General features: G+C 46.7%; 6 non-coding genes across 6 annotated transcripts; 5 read left to right on the top strand and 1 right to left on the bottom strand.

The window, feature by feature from the left end:
* Positions 1-371: 371 nt before the first annotated feature.
* Positions 372-444, bottom strand: trnav-cac (transfer RNA valine (anticodon CAC)). Its single transcript has one exon. It is a non-coding gene; the product is annotated as a tRNA-Val (tRNA).
* Positions 445-1874: 1430 nt separating this feature from the next.
* Positions 1875-1946, top strand: trnag-ucc (transfer RNA glycine (anticodon UCC)). Its single transcript has one exon. It is a non-coding gene; the product is annotated as a tRNA-Gly (tRNA).
* A 5390-nt stretch (positions 1947-7336) lies between these two features.
* trnag-ucc (transfer RNA glycine (anticodon UCC)) lies at positions 7337-7408 on the top strand. Its single transcript has one exon. It is a non-coding gene; the product is annotated as a tRNA-Gly (tRNA).
* A 1292-nt stretch (positions 7409-8700) lies between these two features.
* trnag-ucc (transfer RNA glycine (anticodon UCC)) lies at positions 8701-8772 on the top strand. Its single transcript has one exon. It is a non-coding gene; the product is annotated as a tRNA-Gly (tRNA).
* A 4026-nt stretch (positions 8773-12798) lies between these two features.
* On the top strand, positions 12799-12870 carry trnag-ucc (transfer RNA glycine (anticodon UCC)). The gene has a single exon. It is a non-coding gene; the product is annotated as a tRNA-Gly (tRNA).
* Positions 12871-14162: 1292 nt separating this feature from the next.
* On the top strand, positions 14163-14234 carry trnag-ucc (transfer RNA glycine (anticodon UCC)). Its single transcript has one exon. It is a non-coding gene; the product is annotated as a tRNA-Gly (tRNA).

Here is a 14234-nt window from a genome sequence, read left to right as displayed (position 1 = left end):
CTGCCCGTGATTTTGCAAGCAACTGTTATCTGCCTTGCTACAAAAGCTCAATGGAAGGGAAACCGCTCCCAGCCTTTTTCGGCCGCAGACCTCTTGCAGACCTCTCGAGGTGAACTCGGCGAGCAGTACTTTACGGAAAATTTTCCAGTCACGCACAGAGTCTTGTTGAGCAACGAAAGAGCCAGGCTTCCACTTTCTGGGGAAAACCAGAGACTCCCTTTCATTTGGTAAGCAAATATTAACTGCTTTGCTACAAAAGAAGGAAATCTCCTCTGTAAAGGAGGTCTCCCTTTCTGGCTGTTCCTAGAGGACCTGATCCTACAGTGATGACAACCGCTCAGTCATTAAAGCAAAGTTCAGAATTTCTAGCTTGTTTCTGCCCGGTCTCGAACCAGGGACCTTTTGCATGTGAGGCAAACGTGATAACCACTACACTACAGAAACCACGGTGCGGTGGCACTTTGGTGGTGCACATACGTACACTTTGTTCACCAGAGCTGAATGGTGCAGCGTGGCATTGGTGGTATAGTGGTGAGCATAGCTCCAGTCCAAGCAGTTGACCCGGCTCCAATTCTTGGCCCGTCCACGGCTTGGAGCTTCTCCAGGTACTTTATGGTAGTTGGCACAAAAGGAAGGAATCACCTACCTGAGAATGAGTTGGTCAACAGAATGTGCCATAGGCTTCTCTGCAGGCCTCCTACGACTCTTTCTGCTTCCCACTTGAGTTCTTAGTGCTCTCTTTGCTGTTTGTAAACACGTCATTATGCAACAGGGCACGTTTGACCCGTGAACAGGGGCGAAAAGGTGAGAACATGCGGTCTCTCCGTGTCTGTCTCTTGTTAGCGACAAGCTAGCATGCAAACTGTGATGAGAGGTGTCCATTTTCCGCGATCAGCCATCTATATAGTCAATGTTTTATATTTAATAAGCAAATATGTCTATATGCTGATTGGTCTTAAGCAGCGTTGTCCAATCTTCAGCTTTTGGTTCCAATCTAGCAGGAGCCACACCTGATTCCAATTGTTGGCTCCGCTGATCTTGGCTTTCAATAGACTAAAGTGTGGCTTCTGCTTGGTTAGAATGACAACCTGCAACCACACTGGCCCATTCTGGAGAAGACTGGACAACCCTGATCTAAAGCAAATAACCACCGAGGTAAGTGCCACTTTGTGAGTTCTGAATCCGTCATGCCGGCTCGACGTCACTCGATGAACAGGGAAGGAACCGGGAGATGAGAAGACTTCCCACGGTTGAGGAATGGCAATTTCAGGTTGAGGGTACGTTTGCTTTGCGTTTTCCCGCTTGGAGGTGGGGAATTACAAGTCGCAACCTCGAGTCAAGCGCATCATTACTCTTGTCTTCTTGATGAAGGAAAGAGCCAGGCTTCCACATTCAGTGGAAAAGCAGAGACTGCCTGTGATTTTGCAAGCAGCTGTTATCTGCCTTGCTACAAAAGCTCAATGGAAGGGAAACCGCTCCCAGCCTTTTTTGGGCGTAGACCTCTTGCTGATAGGTGAACTTGGCGACCAGTACTTTAGGGAAAATTTTCCAGTCACGCACAGAGTCTTATTGAGCAACGAAAGAGCCAGGCTTCCACTTTCTGTGGAAAACCAGAGACTCCCTTTCATTTTGTAAGCAAATGTTAACTGCTTTGCTACAAAAGCACAAAAGATGGAAATCTGCTCTGTCCAAGGTGTAGCTTTCCAGCTTTTCCTGGAGGACCTGATCTTACGGTGATGAGTGTTAGGCAAACGTGATAACCACCACACTACAGAAACCATGACAGAGTTGCGCTTTGGCTCTTGTCTATGGGCTGCTGATGAGAAGAGCACATACTTAAACTTTTGTTCAGCAGAGTTGAATTGCCTAGCATGGCATTGGTGGTATAGAGGTGAGCATAGCTGCCTTCCAAGCAGTTGACCCGGGTTCGATTCCCGGCCAATGCACGGATTCTAACTCGGAGCCTCTGGAGCTGCTTTATGGTAGTTGGCACAAAAGGAAGGAATCACCTACCTGAAAGTAAATGGGTCAACAGAATGTGCCATAGGCTTCTCTGCAGGCCTCCCACAACTCTTTCTGCTTCCCACTTGAATTCTTAGTGCTTCTTTGCTGTTTGTAAACAGCATTATCCAACAGGGCACGTTTGACCCGTGAACAGGGGCGAAAATGTTAGAAAATGCCGTCTCTCCGTGTCTGTCTTTTGTTAGCGACAAGCTAGCATGCAAACTGTGATGAGAGGTGTACATTTTCCGCAATCAGCCATCTATATAGTCAATGTTTTATATTTAATAAGCAAATATGTCTATATGCTGATTGGTCTCAAGCAGCGTTGTCCAATCTTCAGCTTTTCGTTCCAATCTAGCAGGAGCCACACCTGATTCCAATTGTTGGATCCGCTGATCTTGGCTTTCAATAGACTAAAGTGTGGCTTCTGCTTGGTTAGAATGACAACCTGCAACCACACTGGCCCATTCTGGAGAAGACTGGACAACCCTGATCGAAAGCAAATAACCACCGAGGTAAGTGCCACTTTGTGAGTTCTGAATCCGTCATGCCGACTCGACGTCACTCGATGAACAGGGAAGGAACTGGTAGATGAGAAGACTTCCCACTGTTGACGAATGGCGATTTCAAGTTGAGGGTGCGTTTGCTTTGCGTTTTCCCGCTTGGAGGTGGGGAATTACAAGTCGCAACCTCGTGTCAAGCGCATCAGTACTCTTGTCTTCTTGATGAAGGAAAGAGCCAGGCTTCCACATTCAGTGGAAAAGCAGAGACTGCCCGTGATTTTGCAAGCAGCTGTTATCTGCCTTGCTACAAAAGCTCAATGGAAGGGAAACCGCTCCCAGCCTTTTTCGGGCGTAGACCTCTTGCTGATAGGTGAACTTGGCGACCAGTACTTTAGGGAAAATTTTCCAGTCACGCACAGAGTCTTATTGAGCAACGAAAGAGCCAGGCTTCCACTTTCTGTGGAAAACCAGAGACTCCCTTTCTTTTTGTAAGCAAATGTTAACTGCTTTGCTACAAAAGCACAAAAGAAGGAAATCTGCTCTGTCCAAGGTGTCGCTTTCCGGCTGTTCCTGGAGGACCTGATCTTACGGTGATGAGTGTTAGGCAAACGTGATAACCACCACACTACAGAAACCATGACAGAGCTACGCTTCGGCTCTTGCCTATGGTCTGCTGATGAGAAGAGCACATACTTAAACTTTTGTTCAGCAGAGTTGAATTGCCTAGCGTGGCATTGGTGGTATAGAGGTGAGCATAGCTGCCTTCCAAGCAGTTGACCTGCGTTTGATTCCTGGCCAATGCACGGATTGTAACTAGGAGCTTCTGGAGCTACTTTATGGTAGTTGGCACAAAAGGAAGGAAACACCTACCTGAAAGTAAATGGGTCAACAGAATGTGCCATGGGCTTCTCTGCAGGCCTCCCACAACTCTTTCTGCTTCCCACTTGAATTCTTAGTGCTTCTTTGCTGTTTGTAAACACAGCATTATCCAACAGGGCACGTTTGACCCGTGAACAGGGGCGAAAATGTTAGAAAATGCCGTCTCTCCGTGACTGTCTTTTGTTAGCGACAAGCTAGCATGCAAACTGTGATGAGAGGTGTACATTTTCCGCAATCAGCCATCTATATAGTCAATGTTTTATATTTAATAAGCAAATATGTCTATATGCTGATTGGTCTCAAGCAGCGTTGTCCAATCTTCAGCTTTTCGTTCCAATCTAGCAGGAGCCACACCTGATTCCAATTGTTGGATCCGCTGATCTTGGCTTTCAATAGACTAAAGTGTGGCTTCTGCTTGGTTAGAATGACAACCTGCAACCACACTGGCCCATTCTGGAGAAGACTGGACAACCCTGATCGAAAGCAAATAACCACCGAGGTAAGTGCCACTTTGTGAGTTCTGAATCCGTCATGCCGACTCGACGTCACTCGATGAACAGGGAAGGAACCCGTAGATGAGAAGACTTCCCACTGTTGACGAATGGCGATTTCAAGTTGAGGGTGCGTTTGCTTTGCGTTTTCCCGCTTGGAGGTGGGGAATTACAAGTCGCAACCTCGTGTCAAGCGCATCAGTACTCTTGTCTTCTTGATGAAGGAAAGAGCCAGGCTTCCACATTCAGTGGAAAAGCAGAGACTGCCCGTGATTTTGCAAGCAGCTGTTATCTGCCTTGCTACAAAAGCTCAATGGAAGGGAAACCGCTCCCAGCCTTTTTCGGGCGTAGACCTCTTGCTGATAGGTGAACTTGGCGACCAGTACTTTAGGGAAAATTTTCCAGTCACGCACAGAGTCTTATTGAGCAACGAAAGAGCCAGGCTTCCACTTTCTGTGGAAAACCAGAGACTCCCTTTCATTTTGTAAGCAAATGTTAACTGCTTTGCTAAAAAAGCACAAAAGATGGAAATCTGCTCTGTCCAAGGTGTAGCTTTCCAGCTTTTCCTGGAGGACCTGATCTTACGGTGATGAGTGTTAGGCAAACGTGATAACCACCACACTACAGAAACCATGACAGAGCTGCGCTTCGGCTCTTGTCTATGGGCTGCTGATGAGAAGAGCACATACTTAAACATTTGTTCAGCAGAGTTGAATTGCCTAGCGTGGCATTGGTGGTATAGAGGTGAGCATAGCTGCCTTCCAAGCAGTTGACCTGCGTTTGATTCCTGGCCAATGCACGGATTGTAACTAGGAGCTTCTGGAGCTACTTTATGGTAGTTGGCACAAAAGGAAGGAAACACCTACCTGAAAGTAAATGGGTCAACAGAATGTGCCATGGGCTTCTCTGCAGGCCTCCCACAACTCTTTCTGCTTCCCACTTGAATTCTTAGTGCTTCTTTGCTGTTTGTAAACACAGCATTATCCAACAGGGCACGTTTGACCCGTGAACAGGGGCGAAAATGTTAGAAAATGCCGTCTCTCCGTGACTGTCTTTTGTTAGCGACAAGCTAGCATGCAAACTGTGATGAGAGGTGTACATTTTCCGCAATCAGCCATCTATATAGTCAATGTTTTATATTTAATAAGCAAATATGTCTATATGCTGATTGGTCTCAAGCAGCGTTGTCCAATCTTCAGCTTTTCGTTCCAATCTAGCAGGAGCCACACCTGATTCCAATTGTTGGATCCGCTGATCTTGGCTTTCAATAGACTAAAGTGTGGCTTCTGCTTGGTTAGAATGACAACCTGCAACCACACTGGCCCATTCTGGAGAAGACTGGACAACCCTGATCGAAAGCAAATAACCACCGAGGTAAGTGCCACTTTGTGAGTTCTGAATCCGTCATGCCGACTCGACGTCACTCGATGAACAGGGAAGGAACTGGTAGATGAGAAGACTTCCCACTGTTGACGAATGGCGATTTCAAGTTGAGGGTGCGTTTGCTTTGCGTTTTCCCGCTTGGAGGTGGGGAATTACAAGTCGCAACCTCGTGTCAAGCGCATCAGTACTCTTGTCTTCTTGATGAAGGAAAGAGCCAGGCTTCCACATTCAGTGGAAAAGCAGAGACTGCCCGTGATTTTGCAAGCAGCTGTTATCTGCCTTGCTACAAAAGCTCAATGGAAGGGAAACCGCTCCCAGCCTTTTTCGGGCGTAGACCTCTTGCTGATAGGTGAACTTGGCGACCAGTACTTTAGGGAAAATTTTCCAGTCACGCACAGAGTCTTATTGAGCAACGAAAGAGCCAGGCTTCCACTTTCTGTGGAAAACCAGAGACTCCCTTTCATTTTGTAAGCAAATGTTAACTGCTTTGCTACAAAAGCACAAAAGAAGGAAATCTGCTCTGTCCAAGGTGTCGCTTTCCGGCTGTTCCTGGAGGACCTGTTCTTACGGTGATGAGTGTTAGGCAAACGTGATAACCACCACACTACAGAAACCATGACAGAGCTGCGCTTCGGCTCTTGCCTATGGTCTGCTGATGAGAAGAGCACATACTTAAACTTTTGTTCAGCATAGTTGAATTGCCTAGCGTGGCATTGGTGGTTTAGAGGTGAGCATAGCTGCCTTCCAAGTAGTTGACCTGCGTTTGATTCCTGGCCAATGCACGGATTGTAACTATCAGCTTCTGGAGCTACTTTATGGTAGTTGGCACAAAAGGAAGGAAACACCTACCTGAAAGTAAATGGGTCAACAGAATGTGCCATAGGCTTCTCTGCAGGCCTCCCACAACTCTTTCTGCTTCCCACTTGAATTCTTAGTGCTTCTTTGCTGTTTGTAAACACAGCATTATCCAACAGGGCACCTTTGACCCGTGAACAGGGGCGAAAATGTTAGAAAATGCCGTCTCTCCGTGTCTGTCTTTTGTTAGCGACAAGCTAGCATGCAAACTGTGATGAGAGGTGTACATTTTCCGCAATCAGCCATCTATATAGTCAATGTTTTATATTTAATAAGCAAATATGTCTATATGCTGATTGGTCTCAAGCAGCGTTGTCCAATCTTCAGCTTTTCGTTCCAATCTAGCAGGAGCCACACCTGATTCCAATTGTTGGATCCGCTGATCTTGGCTTTCAATAGACTAAAGTGTGGCTTCTGCTTGGTTAGAATGACAACCTGCAACCACACTGGCCCATTCTGGAGAAGACTGGACAACCCTGATCGAAAGCAAATAACCACCGAGGTAAGTGCCACTTTGTGAGTTCTGAATCCGTCATGCCGACTCGACGTCACTCGATGAACAGGGAAGGAACTGGTAGATGAGAAGACTTCCCACTGTTGACGAATGGCGATTTCAAGTTGAGGGTGCGTTTGCTTTGCGTTTTCCCGCTTGGAGGTGGGGAATTACAAGTCGCAACCTCGTGTCAAGCGCATCAGTACTCTTGTCTTCTTGATGAAGGAAAGAGCCAGGCTTCCACATTCAGTGGAAAAGCAGAGACTGCCCGTGATTTTGCAAGCAGCTGTTATCTGCCTTGCTACAAAAGCTCAATGGAAGGGAAACCGCTCCCAGCCTTTTTCGGGCGTAGACCTCTTGCTGATAGGTGAACTTGGCGACCAGTACTTTAGGGAAAATTTTCCAGTCACGCACAGAGTCTTATTGAGCAACGAAAGAGCCAGGCTTCCACTTTCTGTGGAAAACCAGAGACTCCCTTTCATTTTGTAAGCAAATGTTAACTGCTTTGCTAAAAAAGCACAAAAGATGGAAATCTGCTCTGTCCAAGGTGTAGCTTTCCAGCTTTTCCTGGAGGACCTGATCTTACGGTGATGAGTGTTAGGCAAACGTGATAACCACCACACTACAGAAACCATGACAGAGTTGCGCTTTGGCTCTTGTCTATGGGCTGCTGATGAGAAGAGCACATACTTAAACTTTTGTTCAGCAGAGTTGAATTGCCTAGCATGGCATTGGTGGTATAGAGGTGAGCATAGCTGCCTTCCAAGCAGTTGACCCGGGTTCGATTCCCGGCCAATGCACGGATTCTAACTCGGAGCCTCTGGAGCTGCTTTATGGTAGTTGGCACAAAAGGAAGGAATCACCTACCTGAAAGTAAATGGGTCAACAGAATGTGCCATAGGCTTCTCTGCAGGCCTCCCACAACTCTTTCTGCTTCCCACTTGAATTCTTAGTGCTTCTTTGCTGTTTGTAAACAGCATTATCCAACAGGGCACGTTTGACCCGTGAACAGGGGCGAAAATGTTAGAAAATGCCGTCTCTCCGTGTCTGTCTTTTGTTAGCGACAAGCTAGCATGCAAACTGTGATGAGAGGTGTACATTTTCCGCAATCAGCCATCTATATAGTCAATGTTTTATATTTAATAAGCAAATATGTCTATATGCTGATTGGTCTCAAGCAGCGTTGTCCAATCTTCAGCTTTTCGTTCCAATCTAGCAGGAGCCACACCTGATTCCAATTGTTGGATCCGCTGATCTTGGCTTTCAATAGACTAAAGTGTGGCTTCTGCTTGGTTAGAATGACAACCTGCAACCACACTGGCCCATTCTGGAGAAGACTGGACAACCCTGATCGAAAGCAAATAACCACCGAGGTAAGTGCCACTTTGTGAGTTCTGAATCCGTCATGCCGACTCGACGTCACTCGATGAACAGGGAAGGAACTGGTAGATGAGAAGACTTCCCACTGTTGACGAATGGCGATTTCAAGTTGAGGGTGCGTTTGCTTTGCGTTTTCCCGCTTGGAGGTGGGGAATTACAAGTCGCAACCTCGTGTCAAGCGCATCAGTACTCTTGTCTTCTTGATGAAGGAAAGAGCCAGGCTTCCACATTCAGTGGAAAAGCAGAGACTGCCCGTGATTTTGCAAGCAGCTGTTATCTGCCTTGCTACAAAAGCTCAATGGAAGGGAAACCGCTCCCAGCCTTTTTCGGGCGTAGACCTCTTGCTGATAGGTGAACTTGGCGACCAGTACTTTAGGGAAAATTTTCCAGTCACGCACAGAGTCTTATTGAGCAACGAAAGAGCCAGGCTTCCACTTTCTGTGGAAAACCAGAGACTCCCTTTCATTTTGTAAGCAAATGTTAACTGCTTTGCTAAAAAAGCACAAAAGATGGAAATCTGCTCTGTCCAAGGTGTAGCTTTCCAGCTTTTCCTGGAGGACCTGATCTTACGGTGATGAGTGTTAGGCAAACGTGATAACCACCACACTACAGAAACCATGACAGAGTTGCGCTTTGGCTCTTGTCTATGGGCTGCTGATGAGAAGAGCACATACTTAAACTTTTGTTCAGCAGAGTTGAATTGCCTAGCATGGCATTGGTGGTATAGAGGTGAGCATAGCTGCCTTCCAAGCAGTTGACCCGGGTTCGATTCCTGGCCAATGCACGGATTCTAACTCGGAGCCTCTGGAGCTGCTTTATGGTAGTTGGCACAAAAGGAAGGAATCACCTACCTGAAAGTAAATGGGTCAACAGAATGTGCCATAGGCTTCTCTGCAGGCCTCCCACAACTCTTTCTGCTTCCCACTTGAATTCTTAGTGCTTCTTTGCTGTTTGTAAACACAGCATTATCCAACAGGGCACGTTTGACCCGTGAACAGGGGCGAAAATGTTAGAAAATGCCGTCTCTCCGTGTCTGTCTTTTGTTAGCGACAAGCTAGCATGCAAACTGTGATGAGAGGTGTACATTTTCCGCAATCAGCCATCTATATAGTCAATGTTTTATATTTAATAAGCAAATATGTCTATATGCTGATTGGTCTCAAGCAGCGTTGTCCAATCTTCAGCTTTTCGTTCCAATCTAGCAGGAGCCACACCTGATTCCAATTGTTGGATCCGCTGATCTTGGCTTTCAATAGACTAAAGTGTGGCTTCTGCTTGGTTAGAATGACAACCTGCAACCACACTGGCCCATTCTGGAGAAGACTGGACAACCCTGATCGAAAGCAAATAACCACCGAGGTAAGTGCCACTTTGTGAGTTCTGAATCCGTCATGCCGACTCGACGTCACTCGATGAACAGGGAAGGAACTGGTAGATGAGAAGACTTCCCACTGTTGACGAATGGCGATTTCAAGTTGAGGGTGCGTTTGCTTTGCGTTTTCCCGCTTGGAGGTGGGGAATTACAAGTCGCAACCTCGTGTCAAGCGCATCAGTACTCTTGTATTCTTGATGAAGGAAAGAGCCAGGCTTCCACATTCAGTGGAAAAGCAGAGACTGCCCGTGATTTTGCAAGCAGCTGTTATCTGCCTTGCTACAAAAGCTCAATGGAAGGGAAACCGCTCCCAGCCTTTTTCGGGCGTAGACCTCTTGCTGATAGGTGAACTTGGCGACCAGTACTTTAGGGAAAATTTTCCAGTCACGCACAGAGTCTTATTGAGCAACGAAAGAGCCAGGCTTCCACTTTCTGTGGAAAACCAGAGACTCCCTTTCTTTTTGTAAGCAAATGTTAACTGCTTTGCTACAAAAGCACAAAAGAAGGAAATCTGCTCTGTCCAAGGTGTCGCTTTCCGGCTGTTCCTGGAGGACCTGATCTTACGGTGATGAGTGTTAGGCAAACGTGATAACCACCACACTACAGAAACCATGACAGAGCTACGCTTCGGCTCTTGCCTATGGTCTGCTGATGAGAAGAGCACATACTTAAACTTTTGTTCAGCAGAGTTGAATTGCCTAGCGTGGCATTGGTGGTATAGAGGTGAGCATAGCTGCCTTCCAAGCAGTTGACCTGCGTTTGATTCCTGGCCAATGCACGGATTGTAACTAGGAGCTTCTGGAGCTACTTTATGGTAGTTGGCACAAAAGGAAGGAAACACCTACCTGAAAGTAAATGGGTCAACAGAATGTGCCATGGGCTTCTCTGCAGGCCTCCCACAACTCTTTCTGCTTCCCACTTGAATTCTTAGTGCTTCTTTGCTGTTTGTAAACACAGCTTTATCCAACAGGGCACGTTTGACCCGTGAACAGGGGCGAAAATGTTAGAAAATGCCGTCTCTCCGTGACTGTCTTTTGTTAGCGACAAGCTAGCATGCAAACTGTGATGAGAGGTGTACATTTTCCGCAATCAGCCATCTATATAGTCAATGTTTTATATTTAATAAGCAAATATGTCTATATGCTGATTGGTCTCAAGCAGCGTTGTCCAATCTTCAGCTTTTCGTTCCAATCTAGCAGGAGCCACACCTGATTCCAATTGTTGGATCCGCTGATCTTGGCTTTCAATAGACTAAAGTGTGGCTTCTGCTTGGTTAGAATGACAACCTGCAACCACACTGGCCCATTCTGGAGAAGACTGGACAACCCTGATCGAAAGCAAATAACCACCGAGGTAAGTGCCACTTTGTGAGTTCTGAATCCGTCATGCCGACTCGACGTCACTCGATGAACAGGGAAGGAACTGGTAGATGAGAAGACTTCCCACTGTTGACGAATGGCGATTTCAAGTTGAGGGTGCGTTTGCTTTGCGTTTTCCCGCTTGGAGGTGGGGAATTACAAGTCGCAACCTCGTGTCAAGCGCATCAGTACTCTTGTCTTCTTGATGAAGGAAAGAGCCAGGCTTCCACATTCAGTGGAAAAGCAGAGACTGCCCGTGATTTTGCAAGCAGCTGTTATCTGCCTTGCTACAAAAGCTCAATGGAAGGGAAACCGCTCCCAGCCTTTTTCGGGCGTAGACCTCTTGCTGATAGGTGAACTTGGCGACCAGTACTTTAGGGAAAATTTTCCAGTCACGCACAGAGTCTTATTGAGCAACGAAAGAGCCAGGCTTCCACTTTCTGTGGAAAACCAGAGACTCCCTTTCATTTTGTAAGCAAATGTTAACTGCTTTGCTACAAAAGCACAAAAGAAGGAAATCTGCTCTGTCCAAGGTGTCGCTTTCCGGCTGTTCCTGGAGGACCTGTTCTTATGGTGATGAGTGTTAGGCAAACGTGATAACCACCACACTACAGAAACCATGACAGAGCTGCGCTTCGGCTCTTGCCTATGGTCTGCTGATGAGAAGAGCACATACTTAAACTTTTGTTCAGCATAGTTGAATTGCCTAGCGTGGCATTGGTGGTTTAGAGGTGAGCATAGCTGCCTTCCAAGTAGTTGACCTGCGTTTGATTCCTGGCCAATGCACGGATTGTAACTATCAGCTTCTGGAGCTACTTTATGGTAGTTGGCACAAAAGGAAGGAAACACCTACCTGAAAGTAAATGGGTCAACAGAATGTGCCATAGGCTTCTCTGCAGGCCTCCCACAACTCTTTCTGCTTCCCACTTGAATTCTTAGTGCTTCTTTGCTGTTTGTAAACACAGCATTATCCAACAGGGCACCTTTGACCCGTGAACAGGGGCGAAAATGTTAGAAAATGCCGTCTCTCCGTGTCTGTCTTTTGTTAGCGACAAGCTAGCATGCAAACTGTGATGAGAGGTGTACATTTTCCGCAATCAGCCATCTATATAGTCAATGTTTTATATTTAATAAGCAAATATGTCTATATGCTGATTGGTCTCAAGCAGCGTTGTCCAATCTTCAGCTTTTCGTTCCAATCTAGCAGGAGCCACACCTGATTCCAATTGTTGGATCCGCTGATCTTGGCTTTCAATAGACTAAAGTGTGGCTTCTGCTTGGTTAGAATGACAACCTGCAACCACACTGGCCCATTCTGGAGAAGACTGGACAACCCTGATCGAAAGCAAATAACCACCGAGGTAAGTGCCACTTTGTGAGTTCTGAATCCGTCATGCCGACTCGACGTCACTCGATGAACAGGGAAGGAACTGGTAGATGAGAAGACTTCCCACTGTTGACGAATGGCGATTTCAAGTTGAGGGTGCGTTTGCTTTGCGTTTTCCCGCTTGGAGGTGGGGAATTACAAGTCGCAACCTCGTGTCAAGCGCATCAGTACTCTTGTCTTCTTGATGAAGGAAAGAGCCAGGCTTCCACATTCAGTGGAAAAGCAGAGACTGCCCGTGATTTTGCAAGCAGCTGTTATCTGCCTTGCTACAAAAGCTCAATGGAAGGGAAACCGCTCCCAGCCTTTTTCGGGCGTAGACCTCTTGCTGATAGGTGAACTTGGCGACCAGTACTTTAGGGAAAATTTTCCAGTCACGCACAGAGTCTTATTGAGCAACGAAAGAGCCAGGCTTCCACTTTCTGTGGAAAACCAGAGACTCCCTTTCATTTTGTAAGCAAATGTTAACTGCTTTGCTAAAAAAGCACAAAAGATGGAAATCTGCTCTGTCCAAGGTGTAGCTTTCCAGCTTTTCCTGGAGGACCTGATCTTACGGTGATGAGTGTTAGGCAAACGTGATAACCACCACACTACAGAAACCATGACAGAGTTGCGCTTTGGCTCTTGTCTATGGGCTGCTGATGAGAAGAGCACATACTTAAACTTTTGTTCAGCAGAGTTGAATTGCCTAGCATGGCATTGGTGGTATAGAGGTGAGCATAGCTGCCTTCCAAGCAGTTGACCCGGGTTCGATTCCCGGCCAATGCACGGATTCTAACTCGGAGCCTCTGGAGCTGCTTTATGGTAGTTGGCACAAAAGGAAGGAATCACCTACCTGAAAGTAAATGGGTCAACAGAATGTGCCATAGGCTTCTCTGCAGGCCTCCCACAACTCTTTCTGCTTCCCACTTGAATTCTTAGTGCTTCTTTGCTGTTTGTAAACAGCATTATCCAACAGGGCACGTTTGACCCGTGAACAGGGGCGAAAATGTTAGAAAATGCCGTCTCTCCGTGTCTGTCTTTTGTTAGCGACAAGCTAGCATGCAAACTGTGATGAGAGGTGTACATTTTCCGCAATCAGCCATCTATATAGTCAATGTTTTATATTTAATAAGCAAATATGTCTATATGCTGATTGGTCTCAAGCAGCGTTGTCCAATCTTCAGCTTTTCGTTCCAATCTAGCAGGAGCCACACCTGATTCCAATTGTTGGATCCGCTGATCTTGGCTTTCAATAGACTAAAGTGTGGCTTCTGCTTGGTTAGAATGACAACCTGCAACCACACTGGCCCATTCTGGAGAAGACTGGACAACCCTGATCGAAAGCAAATAACCACCGAGGTAAGTGCCACTTTGTGAGTTCTGAATCCGTCATGCCGACTCGACGTCACTCGATGAACAGGGAAGGAACTGGTAGATGAGAAGACTTCCCACTGTTGACGAATGGCGATTTCAAGTTGAGGGTGCGTTTGCTTTGCGTTTTCCCGCTTGGAGGTGGGGAATTACAAGTCGCAACCTCGTGTCAAGCGCATCAGTACTCTTGTCTTCTTGATGAAGGAAAGAGCCAGGCTTCCACATTCAGTGGAAAAGCAGAGACTGCCCGTGATTTTGCAAGCAGCTGTTATCTGCCTTGCTACAAAAGCTCAATGGAAGGGAAACCGCTCCCAGCCTTTTTCGGGCGTAGACCTCTTGCTGATAGGTGAACTTGGCGACCAGTACTTTAGGGAAAATTTTCCAGTCACGCACAGAGTCTTATTGAGCAACGAAAGAGCCAGGCTTCCACTTTCTGTGGAAAACCAGAGACTCCCTTTCATTTTGTAAGCAAATGTTAACTGCTTTGCTAAAAAAGCACAAAAGATGGAAATCTGCTCTGTCCAAGGTGTAGCTTTCCGGCTTTTCCTGGAGGACCTGATCTTACGGTGATGAGTGTTAGGCAAACGTGATAACCACCACACTACAGAAACCATGACAGAGTTGCGCTTTGGCTCTTGTCTATGGGCTGCTGATGAGAAGAGCACATACTTAAACTTTTGTTCAGCAGAGTTGAATTGCCTAGCATGGCATTGGTGGTATAGAGGTGAGCATAGCTGCCTTCCAAGCAGTTGACCCGGGTTCGATTCCCGGCCAATGCA

Source organism: Ictalurus punctatus, unplaced genomic scaffold, assembly GCF_001660625.3.
Source record: "Ictalurus punctatus breed USDA103 unplaced genomic scaffold, Coco_2.0 Super-Scaffold_100046, whole genome shotgun sequence".
Lineage (NCBI taxonomy): Eukaryota > Metazoa > Chordata > Actinopteri > Siluriformes > Ictaluridae > Ictalurus > Ictalurus punctatus.
Note: the sequence above shows the minus strand (reverse complement) of the source record. Positions and strands in the feature narration are given on the sequence as shown.